The sequence below is a fragment of the Neophocaena asiaeorientalis genome, unplaced genomic scaffold (assembly GCF_003031525.2).
Source record: "Neophocaena asiaeorientalis asiaeorientalis breed wild unplaced genomic scaffold, Neophocaena_asiaeorientalis_V1.1 scaffold206, whole genome shotgun sequence".
NCBI classification, from domain to species: domain Eukaryota; kingdom Metazoa; phylum Chordata; class Mammalia; order Artiodactyla; family Phocoenidae; genus Neophocaena; species Neophocaena asiaeorientalis.
The window spans coordinates 1,219,396-1,225,391 of record NW_020174578.1 but is presented as its reverse complement, the minus strand read 5'-3'; the positions used below and the strand labels follow the sequence as shown (position 1 = coordinate 1,225,391).

The 5,996-nt window shown below is 39.4% G+C and overlaps 1 pseudogene; it reads left to right on the top strand.

The window, feature by feature from the left end:
• The first annotated feature begins 2,808 nt into the window (after nt 1–2,808).
• LOC112408494 (olfactory receptor 2A12-like) lies at nt 2,809–3,732 on the top strand (annotated as a pseudogene).
• Nucleotides 3,733–5,996: the final 2,264 nt, after the last annotated feature.

The window sequence follows — 5,996 nt, the reverse complement described above, 5'->3', positions numbered from 1 at the left end:
CTTACTTTTCTTTCATTCATTCAAAAGAATTCTTGAAGATATAAAATTTTAGAAAGAGAGCTCACCCCCTCTTGGCACATTAAAGATAGTAGCTATTGTCTCTAGACCCTTTGCTGTTGATGAGAAGTTGTGTTCAGTTGAATTGTTGTTCCTATGTATATAATTACTTTTACCCTTGGTGCCTTTTAATATTTCCTCTTAATTTTGAAAAAAGTAAAGTAAAAAAGTCTAACAAAGACTGCTTAAGAGAAAAAAGAAATTATAGCTTCTATTAAAAATCACAAAGCTTATGAAGCAAAAAAGACACTATAATGAACCAAGTACAATGAATATGAAAAGAATCAATATAAAAATCTTGGAAAGGATACAAAAAGCATTAAAAAAATAAATAGAGGGAGGGGATAAATGGTAACCTGGCATCAGTCACAGAATAAATATGCAATTGAAATATAGTTATGAAATGTCTAAAACATGGTGAAGAGAGTAAAAGAAAAGAAATCTGAAAGGGTAATTAAGAGCCTTAAGATAGGTTGATTGACTACAACATTGATCTAATAGGAGTTCCAGAAGGTGTATACACAGTGAAATGTAGAGAATGGAGAAAAGATAATAGTCAAAGAGATAAAAACTTACACTTTTTGAGAATTTATTTTTTATTTATCCTATTCTGTTCTCTGAGTATGTTTTTTTATCTAAAGATTCATGTCATCTTCAGTTATGAAAAATTCAGTTATGAAAAATTGCTTGAGTGTACATTTACTTTATGTATTACACTCAGTAAGTAGAATGAATATTTGTAATTTAAGTACTTAGGTCTGTTTTCAATTCTGGAATGTTTGTGGTTAAATCTCTTCAAATACTGTTTCTTTACCATTTTCTCCATTCTTTTTTGCTCTGGGAACTTTATCATATCTAAGTGTAACCTCTAATCTATTATTCATGTCTCTAAACTCCACTTTCAAAATATTATTTTTCTGTCTGTATTAAAGTCCGGGTGGATTCTTAATTTGACCTCCCAAGACTACTTCCCTCCTTAATGTTAGGTCTGGAAATTATCCTCTTTATTGAGGGACCAGGCGCTCCGCAGCATGTGGGATCTTCCTGGACCAGGGCACGAACCTGTGTCCCCTGCATCGGCAGGTGGACTCTCAACCACTGCGCCACCAGGGAAGCCCCCTCTTTATTGATTTTTTAAAAATTGTGTGGCTATATTTATTTCAGAGGTCCATAGATGATCAGTTTTTATACACTGTGTTTTCCTGCCTTATTTATTTTTCTTAATCATTTTAGTAAATATTATGCCTTCATTAATCTGTTGGAACATCCTAACCATCCTTACTTATATTAGAGTTTTGGGAAGATTTTTCTGTACATTTAATTTCATCTTGAATGAATTCAAGATTCCATTGTTTACCTTGTTTTCCTCTTTAGCATGAAATTTGTTTCTATGTGTTTTTTTACACACACATTTTGAGTGGAAGTCTTTTTGTTTTTACTATTATTTTTATTTTAATTTGGTCTTTTCCTCCACCTTTTCTTTCTTCCTGTCTTGTGATTTTAAATTTTCATTGTTCTTCACCTGACTCCATGGGCCCCTGATATAGAATCAGGTCCTATAACAGTGTCTTAGGCTCTGGTGATCTAATGGCAGAGCCAGCAAGCATATTGACTTCCTTATAATCACCCTATCCAGCAGCCCGATAGCATGTTTTTTGTTTTGTTTTGCTTTTATCTTGTTTTATGGGCCCAATCCAAACCCTTAGTTTCGTTCAATCATATTAGTGCCCCATATCCCAAAACTTGTCTTGACTCCATAAAAGCTGAGTACTGGGAATGATTCTCCAGTTTCATACTTGGAGCATATCATGTTTCTGATTAATTTCTCTTGTATTGAAGAATTGTCTTTAAACTCTGGTTGTATATTTGGGGGTTTATTTTATATTTTATTTCTGTGTGTTTGAAGTACAGGAGAACCTAGGAACTCATCTTGACGCTGAATATTCACTTTCTTTTTAATGAAATATAAACCAATAGCATAAGTACATTGATAAAATTGTTCAGCATCATTAAGCTTCAGTTTCTGGGAGAAAATAGAGATTAGTGAAAACAGTGGTAAATGAAAGATCTGCTACTATCTTCACATTAGCATCAGCTAATTATTGCTTACAAAGAATATTAAGAGTTGACAAATATTTTATTTTTTGAAGAGAAGACAGAAATCTCAATTTTTATGCAAAATCTAATTTTTTTCTTTTTTATTGGGGTATAGCTGCTTTACAATGTTTTGTTAGTTTCTGCTGTACCACAAAGTGAATCAGCTATATGTATACATATATCCCTTCCCTCCTGGACCTCTCCCCAACTCACCCACACCCCCATCCAACCCATCTAAGTCACCACAGAGCACTGAGCTGAGCTTCCTGTGCTATACAGTAGGTTCCCACTAGCTATCTGTTTTACACATGGCAGTGCACATATGTCAATCCTAATCTCCCAGTTCATCCCACCCCCTCTCCCCTCACCCCCGTGTCCACACGTGCATTCTCTATGTCTGCATCTCTATTCCTGCCCTGAAAATAGGTTCATCTTAAAATTGGTCAATAACTAAAATTTTTAATTATCAGTAAAAGCCAAATTGTCAGATCAACATCACAGGGCTTTGGGCTGGATTGGATCCATGAATTACTGATTTGTGGCCTCTGGCATAAATTCTCACTCTGTATGAGCATATCAATTTTTTCTTTTTCTGCTGCTCAGCTCTAAAATTTTTGTCCTAAGTGAAGCATTTTATTTATCTGTCAAAAGAACATGGGAAGCAATCAGACGTGGATCTCAGAAGTCATCCTGCTGGGATTCCAAGTTGACCCAGAACTTGAAGTTTTCCTCTTTGGGTTCTTCTTGTTGTTCTACAGCCTCACACTGATGGGAAATGGAGTCATCCTAGGGCTCATCTGCCCGGACTCCAGACTGCGCACCCCCTTGTGCTTCTTCCTCTCAAACCTGGCCATCGTTGACATATCCTATGCCTCAAGCACTGTCCTATGATGATGGCAAATTTATAACGCAGAAGAAAACCATCTCCTTTGCTCCATGCATACTTCAGACTTCTCTGTATTTGGCATTTGCTGTCACAGAGTGTATGTTTAGTGGTGACGTCCTATGATTGGTGTGTGGCCATCTGCCACCCCCTGCGTTAGGCTGTCATCACGAGCTGGAGAGTGTGCATGGTCCTGGCTGCCACTTGCTGGATATTCAGTTTCCTCTTGGCTCTGGTCCATGTCCTTCACTTTGAAGCTACCCTTTTGTGGACCACAAAAAGTAAACCACTTTTTCTGTCAAATCATATCAGTATTCAAATTGGCCTGTGCTGACACCAGGCTCAACCAAATCGTCCTCTTTGTGGGCTCAATGTTTGTCTTAGTTGGGCCCCTCTGCTTGGTGCTGGTCTCCTCCACACGCTTCCTGGTTGCCATCCTGAGGATCCAGTCAGGTGAGGGCCGCAGAGAGGCCTTCTGCACCTGCTCCTCCCACCTCTGCCTGGTCCAGCTCTTCTGTGGCAGTGCCATTGTCATGCACACAGCCCCCAAATCCATCCATTCTCAAGAGCAAAGGAAGATTCTATCATTCTTTTACAGTCTTTTCAACCCTGTGCTGAATCCCCTAATCTATAGTTTGAGGAATGCAGAGGTGAAGGGTGCCCTAAGGAGATTTCTGGAGAAGAAATCAATGTGAGGGATGGTTTGGAGTACCTGTGTGAGCCCATCCTCATGCCTCTGGGTCCTTAAATGTCTTTTTGAGTCCTTTATCTTTGGACTTCTTATAAAATGAGAAACTAAATACCTAACTGTTTAAGCTATTGATAACAATGCTGAGTTAAACATTGTGAAATGGAAAACACAGTATAATCCTATTCATGAACACAGATGCAAATATCTTAAAGAAAATATTTTTTCAACATCTTTATTTGGAGTATAATTGCTTTATTATGTTGTGTTAGTTTCTGCTGTATAACAAAGTGGATCAGCTATATGTATACATATATCCCCATATCCCCTCCCTCCTGTGTCTCCCTCCCACCCTCCCTATCCCACCCCTCTAGGTGGTCACAGAGCACCAAGCTGATCTCCCCATGCAATGCAGCTGCTTCCCACTAGCTATCTATTTTACATTTGGTAGTGTATATACCAAATGCTACTCTCTCACTTTGTCCCAGCTTACACTTCCCCCTCCCCATGTCCTCAAGTCCATTCTCTATGTCTGCATCTTTGTTACTGTCCTGCTGTCCAGCCCCTAGGTTCATCAGAACCTTTTTTTTTTTTTCGTTCCATATATATGTGTTAGCATACAGTATTTGTTTTTCACTTTCTGATTTACTTCACTCTGTATGACAGGCTCTAACTCCATCCACCTCACTACAAAACACTCAATTTCATTTCTTTTTATGGCTGAGCAATATGCCCTTGTATATATGTGCCACATCTTCTTTATCCATTCATCTGTCGATGGACACTTAGGTTGCTTCCATGTCCTGGCTATTGTAAATAGAGCTGCAGTGAACATTGTGGTACATGACTCTTTCTGAGTTACAGTTTTCTCAGGGTATATGCCCAGTAGTGGGATTGCTGGGTCATATGGTAGTTCTATGTTTAGTTTTCTTTTTTTTTTTTAATTGCGCTACGCGGGCCTCTCACTGCTGCAGCCTCTCCCGTTGCGGAGCACAGGCTCCGGACACGCAGGCCCAGCAGCCATGGCTCACGGGCCCAGCCACTCCGCAGCACGTGGGATCCTCCTGGACCGGGGCACGACCTGCATCCCCTGCATCGGCAGGCGGACTCTCAACCACTGCGCCACCAGGGAAGCCCTCTATGTTTAGTTTTTTGAGGAACCTCCATACTGATCTCTATAGTGGCTGTATCAATTTACATTCCCACCAACAGTGCAGGAGTGCTCCCTTTTCTCCACACCCTCTCCAACATTTATTGTTTGTAGATTTTTTGATGATGTCCATTCTGACCGGTGTGAGGTGATACCTCATTGTAGTTTTGATTTGCATTTCTCTAATGATTAGTGATGTTGAGCATCCTTTCATGTGTTTGTTGGCAATCAGTATATCTTCTTTGGAGAAATGTTTATTTAGGTCTTCTGCCCATTTTTGGATTGGGTTGTTTGTTTTTTTGATATTGAGCTGCATGAGCTGCTTGTAAATTTGGGAGATTAATCTTTTGTCAGTTGCTTCAATGCAAATATTTTCTCCTATTCTGAGGATTGTTGTCTTTTCATCTTATGTTTTCCTTTGCTGTGCAAAACTTTGAAGTTTCATTAGTCACGGGCCCAGCCACTCCGCAGCACGTGGGATCCTCCTGGACCGGGGCACGACCTGCATCCCCTGCATCGGCAGGCGGACTCTCAACCACTGCGCCACCAGGGAAGCCCTCTATGTTTAGTTTTTTGAGGAACCTCCATACTGATCTCTATAGTGGCTGTATCAATTTACATTCCCACCAACAGTGCAGGAGTGCTCCCTTTTCTCCACACCCTCTCCAACATTTATTGTTTGTAGATTTTTTGATGATGTCCATTCTGACCGGTGTGAGGTGATACCTCATTGTAGTTTTGATTTGCATTTCTCTAATGATTAGTGATGTTGAGCATCCTTTCATGTGTTTGTTGGCAATCAGTATATCTTCTTTGGAGAAATGTCTATTTAGGTCTTCTGCCCATTTTTGGATTGGGTTGTTTGTTTTTTTGATATTGAGCTGCATGAGCTGCTTGTAAATTTGGGAGATTAATCTTTTGTCAGTTGCTTCAATGCAAATATTTTCTCCTATTCTGAGGATTGTTGTCTTTTCATCTTATGTTTTCCTTTGCTGTGCAAAACTTTGAAGTTTCATTAGGTCCCATTTGTTTATTTTTTGTTTTTATTTCCATTTCTCTAAGAGATGGGTCCAAAAGGATCTTGCTGTGGTATATGTCGTAGAGTGTTCTGCTTATGTTTT